Below are 12,942 nucleotides of genomic sequence, written 5' to 3'. Positions count from 1 at the left end.
GTATTGTAAGAGAGCCTGCCAGAAAGTTTACTCCCTACGTCTGAAGGAAGGTATAGTGTGGTAGCTTCCACCAATACACCACATGAAAGGGATAAGATTTGAATTCCAAACTAGATAAAGAGTATTTATCAGTCAAGAAGAACATGAACAATACTAACTCCAAGCTGTCTTTTCTCCATTCGTTCCTTAGAGAAGCCACCTGTGGTAGTAAACTAAAGCTGTTTGCTGTTTTATTGTACCAAAGCCAGCCAATTCCCTAACTCGTTTAAATTTTCACTTAAAGAACTTTGAAATTATATTGTATGCATAATGAAGGGCTTATGAACACACTGAACAAAAATTCAATAATACTACTTTATCCATTCATTCATGAATTTGTTCATTCAATAAATATGTATCAAGAGTTACTTTCTGACCAATGTGATTTTGCAACCTGTACACTCAGAAAAATGAGAAATTATACCCCATCGGATTCAAATGTATGATATGTCAAGATCATTGTACTGTCATGTGTAACTAATTAAAACAAATTTAAAAAAAAAATGAAAGAAAACAGGCAAAAAAAAGAGTTACTTTCTGCCAGGCAAACTGTAGGATCTAAGAATTCATCAATGAGTAACATAATGTTCTACCTTCATAGAACTTTCATTCTAGCATTGGGGAGCAGATAAAACAGATAGCACTATTTTAGAGAGGGGCAAGGCAAGGTTTCTCTGTAGATATGACATTTATACAAATATATATTCTACAATATTCGAAATTACATTTATATGGCAAATTTCAGGTGATTTAAGTTTTCATGTATATTCTCTTACTTGCCCTTTGCAACAGCTCTTTGAGATGGGAAAGAGTGCAGACTTCAAATCTTCTTATCTTATAGATGAAGAAAATGAGGTCCAGGGCATTTCCAATTTGGCTATTTCCGGTGGCTAGAAAATGATGAAGCCAGGATTGAAATGCAAAGTTTCCAAATTCATTGCTCTTTAAGATGCTGAAGGTGGAGGAAGTCCCTACAAAACTGCTATCAAGTGAAGTAATGACCACTGGAAGCTGATGGTAATACTCTAGGACCAACCTTTAGCCTGGCTTTTAAATGTAATTTAGGCACCAGCACACATAGTTTGCTGGTTGTTCTAGAGAAGGATAAGAATACAATTATACCCAGAGGAAACATCAATTCACCAATTAAGTGGTAGGGAAATGGGCCTATACAATCCCTTTGAAAAATAAAGTTCCATGCTGACACAATGCTGTTTTGTCTTTAGAATTTGGGATAAATCTGATTTTAACTCATTATAACAGTATGGACTCTAATTGGCCAAGAACATAACAAAAATCCTTTGTCTGAGCAAAAACCTCCTGGTGATAATGACCGGGGTGATGGTGGGATAGAAAATTCCTCTTCTAAAATTATCCCTGAATATAACAGATCTCTGGCACTGAATGATACACATTCTATGCATGGGTGGGTTTCAACAATTCAAATCGTGAACTTCACTTTGATACTTCATTTTGATACTCCTCATTTCACACAGTTATTTGAGCACCTGGTAGAAGCAAACTTTTAATTTAGATGTTTTAAAATTGTTGATTTGAAGAGGCTCTACCATATGAACACTTCATTGCTTTAATTCGAATGCAATTAGTGGGAATTAGTATCATGGATTTGTTTTTTCAGTGCTTAGGTTTTAGAGAAAAGGAATAAATTCTAAGAAAAGTAACTAAGAATTATTAATTTAAATATACACACACAAACATACAAACACCCTTCATCCAACATTCAATAGCATGCTGGAATCCATTGATACCAGCTCATAAGAGTTGATTATTAAAGTTTCAGAAATGATATACACCAATTGAAGGTCACTTTGGTAGCTTGAAATTGGCCATGGCACAAATATTTATACTATGGAAATAGGTCAACATTGCAAATCAGGGCTTATTTCCCCAAGAAAGACGGTGGTTTGACACTCACAAACATGCCACTGGTTATGTTCCTAGATTAGTACCAGGGTCTATCAGATTCCTTTGTCTATGTATATATTTTTATTTCTAAAATTTTGGGTGATGTGAACCAATATATATAATAATTTTGGGAAGGCATTGTAACACAGTCGTTAGAAGATTATTTGATCTTCTATACTTTTAGAAGTAATTAAGTCATGAAAGTATGTTTTACATTGTTTTACTCTTTTTATCTTGAAATACTTACAGATTATATGAAGTTGCAAAGACAGCACAGAGAGACTCCATTTAAACCATTTCTACACTATGATAATATCTTACATAATTTTAGTACAATATCAAAACCAGGAATACAAACTAGTATAACCTATGTATATAAAATAATGTCATATGCTGAATCATACAGTAAGTTTATGATTAGTTAAGAAATTGACAAACCATTTTCCAGAACAGCTGCACCATTTTACATTATCACCAGCAATATATAAGGAATCTAGTTTCTTTGAGTCTTTTTCAGCATTCAGAATTTCCATTATTTGAGCTCTTCTAATAGATTGTATAGGGATAACTCTTTGTGATCCTAATTGCATTTCCCTAATGACTAGTGATAATGAACATCTTTTCACAGACTTATCTGCCTTGCATATAGCCTGCCTTGCATGTCTTTCCCCCATTTTCCAATTAGATTGTCTTTGTTTTTGATTTTTGATCAGTGGGTTTAGATAGTTTTTAATATATCGTAGATAATAACTCATTGTTAGATACACAGTTTGTAAATATTTTCTTTCATTCTGTAGCTTGTTGCTTCATCCACTCAACAAGCTATCTTGTAGAACAAATATTTTTAATTTCAATACTGTATAATTTATCAAATGTTTTTAAAATTTTTTTATTGTTGGTTGTTCAAAACATTACATAGTTCTTGATATATCATATTTCACACTTCGATTCAAGTGGGTTATGAACTCCCATTTTTACCCCATATACAAATTGCAGAATCACATCAGTTACACATCCATTGATTTACATATTGCCATACTAGTGTCTGTTGTATTCTGCTGCCTTTCCTATCCTCTACTATCCCCCTCCCCTCCCCTCCCCTCCCCTCTTCTCTCTCTACCCCCTCTACTGTCATTCATTTCTCCCCCCTGTATTATTTTCCCATTTCCCCTCACTTCCTCTTGTACGAAATTTTGTATAATCCTGAGGGTCTCCTTCCATTTCCATGCAATTTCCCTTCTCTCTCCCTTTCCCTCCCACCTCTCATCCCTGTTTAATGTTAATCTTCTTCTCATGCTCTTCGTCCCTACTCTGTTCTTAGTTACTCTCCTTATATCAAAGAAGACATTTGGCATTTGTTTTTTAGGGATTGGCTAGCTTCACTTAGCATAATCTGCTCTAATGCCATCCATTTCCCTGCAAATTCTATGATTTTGTCATTTTTAATGCAGAGTAATACTCCATTGTGTACAAATGCCACATTTTTTTATCCATTCGTCTATTGAAGGGCATCTAGGTTGGTTCCACAGTCTTGCTATTGTGAATTGTGCTGCTATGAACATCGAAGTAGCAGTGTCCCTGTACCATGCTCTTTTTAGGTCTTTAGGGAATAGACCAAGAAGGGGAATAGCTGGGTCAAATGGTGGTTCCATTCCCAGCTTTCCAAGAAATCTCCATACTGCTTTCCAAATTGGCCTCACCAATTTGCAGTCCCACCAGCAATGTACAAGTGTACCCTTTTCCCCACATCCTCGCCAGAACTTGTTGTTGTTTGACTTCATAATGGCTGCCAATCTTACTGGAGTGAGACGGTATCTTAGGGTGGTTTTGATTTGCATTTCTCTGACTGCTAGAGATGGTGAGCATTTTTTCATGTACTTGTTGATTGATTGTATGTCCTCCTCTGAGAAGTGTCTGTTCAGGTCCTTGGCCCATTTGTTGATTGGGTTATTTGTTATCTTATTGTCTAATTTTTTGAGTTCTTTGTATACTCTATCTGAAGTGTGAGGAGTAAAGATTTGTTCCCAGGATGTAGGCTCCCTATTTACCTCTCTTATTGTTTCTTTTGCTGAGAAAAAACTTTTTAGTTTGAGTAAGTCCCATTTGTTGATTCTAGTTATTAACTTTTGTGCTATGGGTGTCCTATTGAGGAATTTGGAGCCCTACCCCACAGTATGTAGATTGTAGCCAACTTTTTCTTCTATCAGACGCCGTGTCTCTGATTTGATATCAAGCTCCTTGATCCATTTTGAATTCACTTTTGTGCATGGCGAGAGAAAGGGATTCAGTTTCATTTTGTTGCATATGGATTTTTCCCAGCACCATTTGTTGAAGATGCTATCCTTCCTCCATTGCATGCTTTTAGCCCCTTTATCAAATATAAGATAGTTGTAGTTTTGTGGATTGGTTTCTGGGTCCTCTATTCTGTACCATTGGTCCACCCGCCTGTTTTGGTACCAGTACCATGCTGATTTTGTTACTATTGCTCTGTAGTATAGTTTGAAGTCTGGTATCGCTATACCGCCTGATTCACACTTCCTGCTTAGCATTGTTTTTGCTATTCTGGGTCTTTTATTTTTCCATATGAATTTCATGATTGCTTTCTCTATTTCTACAAGAAATGCCCTTGGGATTTTGATTGGCATTGCATTAAACCTATGGAGAACTTTTGGTAATATCGCCATTTTGATGATGTTAGTTCTGTCTATCCATGAACAGGGTATATTTTTCCATCTTCTAAGATCTTCTTCTATTTCTCTCTTTAGGGTTCTGTAGTTTTCATTGTATAAGTCTTTCACCTCTTTTGTTAGGTTGATTCCCAAGTATTTTTTTTTTGAAGATATTGTGAATGGAGTGGTTGTCCTCATTTCCATTTCAGAGGATTTGTTGCTGATATACAGGAATGCCTTTGATTTATGCGTGTTGATTTTATATCCTGCCACTTTGCTGAGTTCATTTATTAGCTCTAATAGTTTCTTTGTAGACCCTTTTGGGTCTGCTAGGTATAGAATCATATCATCTGCAAATAGTGATAATTTAAGTTCTTCTTTTCCTATTTTGATGCCTTTAATTTCTTTCGTCTGTCTAATTGCTCTGGCCAGTGTTTCGAGAACTATGTTGAACAGAAGTGGAGAGAGAGGGCATCCCTGTCTTGTTCCAGATTTTAGAGGGAATGCCTTCAGTTTTTCTCCATTCAGAATGATGCTAGCCTGAGGCTTAGCATAGATTGCTTTTACAATATTGAGGTATGTTCCTGTTATCCCTAGTTTTTCTAGAGTTTTGAACATAAAGGGATGCTGTACTTTGTCGAATGCTTTTTCCACATCTATAGAGATGATCATATGGTTCTTATTTTTAAGTCTATTGATGTGGTGAATAACATTTATTGATTTCCTTATATTGAACCAGCCTTGCATCCCAGGGATGAATCCTACTTGATCATGGTGCACAATTTTTTTGATATGTTTTTGTATCCGATTCGCCAGAATTTTATTGAGGATTTTTGCATCTAGGTTCATTAGAGATATTGGTCTGTAGTTTTCTTTCTTTGAAGTGTCTTTGTCTGGTTTAGGTATCAGGGTGATGTTGGCCTCATAGAAGAATTAGGAAGTTCTCCCTCTTTTTCTATTTCCTGAAGTAGCTTGAAAAGTATTGGTATTAGTTCTTCTTTAAAGGTTTTGTAAAACTCTGCTGTATACCCATCCGGTCCTGGGCTTTTCTTAGTTGGTAGTCTTTTGATGGTTTCTTCTATTTCCTCAATTGATGTTGGTCTGTTTAGGTTGTCTATATCCTCCTGACTCAATCTGGGCAGATCATATGACTTAAGAAATTTATCTATGCCTTCACTATCTTCTAATTTATTGGAGTATAAGGATTCAAAATAGTTTTTGATTATCTTCTGTATTTCTGAAGTGTCTGTTGTGATATTGCCTTTTTCATCCCGTATGCTAGTAATTTGAGTTCTCTCTCTTCTTCTCTTCGCTAGCATGGCTAAGGGTCTGTCGATTTTGTTTATTTTTTCAAAGAACCAACTTTTAGTTTTGTCAATTTTTTCAATTGTTTCTTTTGTTTCGATTTCATTAATTTCAGCTCTGATTTTAATTATTTCTTGCCTTCTACTTCTTTTGCTGTTGTTTTGCTCTTCTTTTTCTAGGATTTTGAGATGAAGTATGAGATCATTTATTTGTTGGTTTTTCCTTTTTTTAAGGAATGAACTCCAAGCAATGAATTTTCCTCTTAGAACTGCTTTCAATGTGTCCCATAGATTCCGATATGTTGTGTCTGTGTTTTCATTTATCTCTAAGAATTTTTTAATTTCCTCCTTGATGTCTTCTATAACCCATTGATCATTCAGTAACCTATTGTTCATTCTCCAAGTGATGTATGCTTTTTCCTTCCTTCTTTTATCGTTGTTTTTCAGTTTCATTCCAATATGATCAGATAAGATGCATGGTATTATCTCTACTCCTTTATATTGTCTAAGAGTTGCCCTGTGACATAATATATGATCTATTTTTGAGAAGGATCCATGTGCTGCTGAGAAAAAAGTGTAACTGCTTGATGTTGGGTAGTATATTCTATATATGTCAATTAAGTCTAGGTTATTAATTGTGTTATTGAGTTCTATAGTTTCCTTATTCAACTTTTGTTTGGAAGATCTGTCCAGTGGCGAGAGAGGTGTGTTGAAGTCTCCCATGATTATTGTATGGTGGTCTATTAGACTCTTGAACTTGAGAAGAGTTTGTTTGATGAACATAGCTGCACCATTGTTTGGGGCATATATATTTATGATTGTTATGTCTTGTTGGTGTATGGTTCCCTTGAGCAGTATGTAGTGTCCCTCTTTATCCCTTTTGATTAACTTTGGCTTGAAATCTATTTTATTTGATATGAGTATGGACACTCCTGCTTGTTTCCAAAGTCCATATGAGTGATATGATTTTTCCCAACCTTTCACCTTCAGCCTATGTATGTCTTTTCCTATCAAATGTGTCTCCTGTAGGCAGCATATTGTTGGGTCTTGTTTTGTGATCCATTCTACTAGCCTGTGTCTCTTAATTGGTGAGTTTAAGCCATTAACATTTAGGGTTATTATTGAGATATGGGTTGTTCTTCCAGCCATATTTGTTTATTTATGTTACTAAACATGGTTTGTTTTCCTCTTTGATTATTTTCCCCCCCTTTACTGTCCTACCTCCCACTGTTGGTTTTCATTGTTATTTTCCATTTCCTCTTCCTGTAATGTTTTGCCGAGGATGTTTTGAAGAGATGGTTTTCTAGCTGCGAATTCTTTAAACTTTTGTTTATCGTGGAAGGTTTTAATTTCATCTTCCATCCTGAAGCTTAATTTCGCTGGATACACAATTCTTGGTTGGAACCCATTTTCTTTCAGTGTTTCAAATATGTTATTCCAGGACCTTCTAGCTTTCAGAGTCTGTGTTGAAAGATCAGCTGTTATCCTGATTGGCTTACCCCTAAATGTGATCTGCTTCCTTTCTCTTATAGCTTTTAAAATTCTCTCCTTATTCTGTATGTTGGGCATCTTCATTATAATGTGTCTAGGTGTGGATCTCTTATGATTTTGCACATTCGGTGTCCTGTAGGCTTCTAGGATTTGGGATTCTGTCTCATTCTTCAAGTCTGGGAAGTTTTCTCGTATTATTTCATTGAATAGATTGCTCATTCCTTTGGTTTGGACCTCTATCCCTTCCTGTATCCCAATGACTCTTAAGTTTGGTCTCTTGATGTTATCCCATATTTCTTGGATGTTCTGCTCATGGTTTCTTAACAGTCTTGCTGAGCTGTCTGTGTTCTTTTCAAGTTGAAATACTTTGTCTTCATTGTCTGATGTTCTATCTTCTAAGTGTTCCAATCTGCTGGTAGTATTCTCAATTGAGTTTTTAAGTTGGTTTATCACTTCCTTCATTTCTAGGATTTTTGTTTGTTTGTTTTTTATAACCTCTATCTTCCTGTATCGTTGATCTTTTGCTTCTTGGATTTGTTTATATAATTCATTGTTGAAGTGATCTTTCATTGTCTGATTTTGCTGTCTGATGTCTTCCTTGAGACTCCAGATCATCTGAAGCATGTATATCCTGAATTCTTTATCTGACATTCCATCTGCTGCAGCTATTACCTCTTCTAACATTGAGTTGACCTGCATTGCTTGGGGTCCTTTCCTTGTCTCTTCATACTGTTCGCGTTTCTTTCTGCTTGGTGAAAATGTTTTGCTATTGAATTTTCCCCCTATATATTTATATTGCTCTTGTATAGTTGCAAAGTCTCTCTCGCAGGCGTGGGCGGCGGCTCTGCCCCTCCTCCAATTGGGGCAATGTGCCTACCACACCGGCAGGCCGCTGGGCCTGTTCTGCTGGTCGGTAGCAGGTCCGCCTACCTTGCAGGCGCGGGCGGCGGCTCTGCCCCTCTGCGGGCCACTGGGCCTGTTCTGTTGGTGGTCACAGTTCCGCCTACCTTGCAGGCACGGGGGGAGGGGGCGGCTCTGCCCCTCAGCAGGCCGCTGGGCCTGTTCTGCTGGTGGGTCGCAGGTCCACCTACCTTGCAGGCGTGATTGGCAGCTCTGCCCCTCCGCGGGCCACTGGGCCTGTTCCGTCGGTGGTCACAGTTCTGCCTACCTTGCAGCCACGGGGGGGGGGCGGATCTGCCCCTCAGCAGGCCGCTGGGCCTGTTTTGCCGGGGTGTCGGAGGTCCGCCTACCTTGCAGGCGTGGGGGGAGGGCGCGGCTCTGCCCCTCAGCAGGCCGCTGTGCCTGTTCTGCCAGTGGGTCGCAGGTCCGCCTATCTTGCAGGCGTGGTTGGCAGCTCTGCCCCTCCACGGGCCACTGGGCCTGTTCTGTCAGTGGTCACATTTCTGCCTACCTTGCAGGCACGGGGGGAGGGGGTGGCTCTTAATTTATCAAATTTTCATTTTTTTTATTATTTTCTCATGACAATACAATGATCTTGACATATCATACATTTGATTCAAATGGGGTATGAATTCTCATTTTTCCACGTGTACAGGTTGCAGGATCCTCATCTAAGAAATGGACCTACACCAGGAAGTTTCTTTCCTATTCTTTTCTAAAAGGGTTATAGCTTTACTTTGATATATATTATTCTTTTGGTGGTAATTTTTATATAAAGTATGAAACTTAGAGCAAGGTTATTTCTTTTTGGCCTATGCATATACACATAAACAAAGCACCATTAGTTGCAAAAACTATCCTTTTTCAATAGAACTGTTTTTACAACTTTTTCAAAAATAACTTGGCCACACTTGTTTGGGGCTATTTATCAATTGTTTCTTCTGTTTTATTGATCTGTGTGTCAACTCTTCTGCCAAGTCAAAAGGTCTTGATCACTGTGTCTAAATAATAAACCACAAAACCTAGTATAGTTATTCCTCCCACTTTATTCTTCTATTTCAAAATCATTTTACCTATTGTAGTTATTTTGTCTGTCCATAAAAATTTTAGAATAATCTTGCCTATAATCCACAAAATATCTTGCCTGGATTTTGATAGGAATTACAATGTGTATCAGTTTGAGGAGAATTGAGAACTTTTAATATATTGAGTCTTCTAAACCATAAATATGATATTTCTCTGCTTATTTTCATCATCATTTTATAGTTTTAAGCATAAAAATCCTGTATAAGCTTTATTTTGTTCAATGTATGTGTAAGTATCTCAGAGGGGTTTTTTTATTTGATGGATTGCAAATAGTACTCTATTTTTCATTTTGGTTTCCATGTATTCATTGCTAGTATTCAGGAAAATGATTTTATATGTTAATCTTGTATTCTACAAAGTTGCTAAACTCAGTTATCAGTTCTAGGAGTTTGGAGGTCTTTCTGTTTTTTGTTTTTTGTTTTCTTTTCAGTAAATCTTTGGACTTTCTATATAGACCATCATGTCATTAGTAAATAGGGATGGTTTTATTTCTTTCTTCCTGATCTGCTTTTCTGTTTCCTTTTCTTGCCTTATTGTGGTGGCTAGAATTACTAGTACTATGTTGAAGAACAGTGGGAAGAGTAGTCATCCTTATCCTATTCCCAACATTAGAGAAGAAACATTCAGTTTTTCACCATAAGTATAATGTTAGCTGCTGAAGTCTGGCTGGGCACAATTCACCAGCCACTTATCAAGCAGAAACGAACATTATTTTTAGAACACAAACGCAGCACCACAGGAGCTCTTCAGGAATTCCCTCAGAGCCCAACTGCCACCACCAGCTTCCCACAAGCCTCTCAACCCCCCCACTCCTCCTGCTCTTGAGGCCAATTGGCTGGGTCATGTGGGCGGAGCCAAAAAAGTCCCCCAATGAGCAGCTCCATGGTCTGAAAGGGCGGGGAAACAGCCCAATGAGCATCACTGCAGAGGAGCCAATCAGCTGGCAGCTGGAAGTTTGCTGGGGCCGCTGTGAGCCAATCATCAGCTGGCAGCTGGAAGTTTGCTGGGGCCCCTTCGACTGTGGCTCTAAACAGTTAGCTCTAGGTTTTTGTTCATTTTCTTGCTTGCTTGTTTGATCCAGACTAGAATTCTGTGTATTCCTATTTCTTCATTCAGTTTTTGCTTTTCATATTTGCATCTCTGTTGTTTGGGGTCTATGCAATTAGGAAAAATATATGGAATGAACTTTTTAGCATTATGTAATATCCCTCTGTGTCCTTGATAACTTTCTTTGCTCTAATGTTTACTTTATCTGACTAGAGCCAGCTCTGCTTTTGTTTTTTCTTTTTGGTTATTGTTTTCATGGCACATCTTCTTCCATCATTTTACTTTCACTCTACGTATGTCATGTTGTTTAAAGTGAGTTTCTTGTAGTGGATCATGTTTTTAACCACTTTGCAAATATCATCCTTTAAATTGGTGTATTCAGACAATTTATATCTAATACAATTATTGGTATGGTAAGATTTAAGTCTACCATTTTACTTTTGTTCTCTGTTTTGTCTCATAGTTATGTTTTCATTTTCCTGCCTTTCTGAATTTCACTTGAACATATTTTAGAATTCCATTTTGATTCATCTATAATAGTTTTTGCTAATCTCTTTCTTAGTGGTTGCTATAGGTTTTACATTATATGTAAATAATGTATTGAAATGTACTAGTATCAACTTTCACCAGTTTGAGTGAAATATAGCAACAATATCTCCTTTTATGTCCCTTTACTCTCCCTTATTTAGACCATAATTGTCTTAAACATTTCCTTTACATATGTTGGAAATCACATTAGAAATTGTTATAATTTTTATTAAACTGTCAAACAAGCTAGAAAACTCAAGAAAGGAAGGACATTCTATCTTATTTACCCATATTTTTTGCTGTTTCCATGTTCTTTCTTCCTTTATGGTGTTCTAGTATTTCTTCTTTTATCATATTTTTCTATTTAGAGACATTCCTTCAGCCATTCATTTAAGGTAGTTCTGCTGGCAACAAATTTTCCTAGTTTTCCATCATTTGAGAATGTCTTTATTTTCCCTTCATTCCTAAATTCACTTTCACTAGATTATAAAAGTCTTGAGTTGACATTTTCTTTCAGCACTTAAAACATGTTGTGGCACTTCCTTATGGCCTCTATTTTTTATGAGAAATATACTGTCATTCAAATTATTTTCTTCCTATGAGTAATGTGTCATTTGTCTCTGGTTGCTTTCAAGATTTATAATTTGCCTTTTGTGTTCAGATATTTGACTATCATATGTCTGAGCACGGACTTCTTTACATTTATCCTGTTTGAGTTTTGATCAGCTTTAGGTTTATGTTTTTTGATAAATTTGGGAATTTTCAGTCATTATTTCTTTAAAAGCTTTTTCAGCCTGACACTTTTTCTTTTCTCCTTTTAGGATTCCAATGGCATGAATTGTTTGATCTTTTGTTAAAATTGCATGTGTCTGTGATGCTGTGTAACCATTTTTTCAGTCCATTTTCTCTTTGTTGTTTGATGAAATAATTTATTTTGTCTTATTCTTTCTTATGCCATCTTGTCCACTCTGCTGTTAAAGTCTGTATATTGTTACGTTTATTGCTCAGTTATTGTATTTGCACCTCTAAAATTTCTATTTGAATCTTTTTCATAATTTGTATATCTTTACTGGGATTTTCTGTTCCTTGGCTAAGACCTTCTGTTTTTTTCCATTGTTTTAAACCTATTCATAAGTTTCATGATTGGTCACTGAAGCATTTTTTGTAATGGCAGCCTTAAAATCTTTGCCAGATAATTCTCACCATCTATGTCACTTTGGTTTTTGGCATCCATTGACAGTATTTTCTTCTTCACTTTGAGATCTTCCAGATTTCTGGTATGACAAGTGATTTTCAACTGAAATTTGGACATCTTGAATACTGTTACATGATTCTGGATCTCATTTAAATTTTGTGTTTCGTTTTATTTTATTGAATTTATTTTTCTGCTGTATCAGGGATAGAACCCAAGGTCTTATGCATGCTAGGCAAGTGACCTACCACTGAGCCCTGAATTTTGTGTTTAGCAGGCATTCTATAATACCACTCCAGAGGATGACACCTAATTCCTGTTGGGTTTAAGGTAGAAGACCAGGTTTTCCATTCAGCCTCCATTGACATCTGTGTAGAAGGGGCTTTTTGTTACCCCTGGGTTGGAGTGTAAGGCCAAGAATGCAGATGAGGAGAGGATAACAGAGGAGCATGGAGGGCAGAGATACTAACCTTCATTAGGTCCTAAATATTTCCCAAGCAACCAGTAGAGATTTCAATACAAGGTTACTTGAAACAATTTAAATATTCAACGACAGGACAGTGGATAAATAATTGTGACATATTCATATAACTGAATACTATCCACACAAGACCATGAATATATAATAGTCACATTCATTAACATGGATGAATCTCAAGAACATAATGGGACAAATAAAAAGCAAGTCTCAGAAGAAAAAATATACTGTGTTTCTAATTTTACAAAGCTTAAAAGCAGGTTAAACTAGGTATATTTTAGG

This window comes from Marmota monax, unplaced genomic scaffold, assembly GCF_021218885.2.
Source record: "Marmota monax isolate L192 unplaced genomic scaffold, Marmota_monax_Labrador192_F-V1.1 WCK01_AAM20220418_F8-fsc00225, whole genome shotgun sequence".
Taxonomy (NCBI): domain Eukaryota; kingdom Metazoa; phylum Chordata; class Mammalia; order Rodentia; family Sciuridae; genus Marmota; species Marmota monax.
This window is presented reverse-complemented; position numbering follows the sequence as displayed.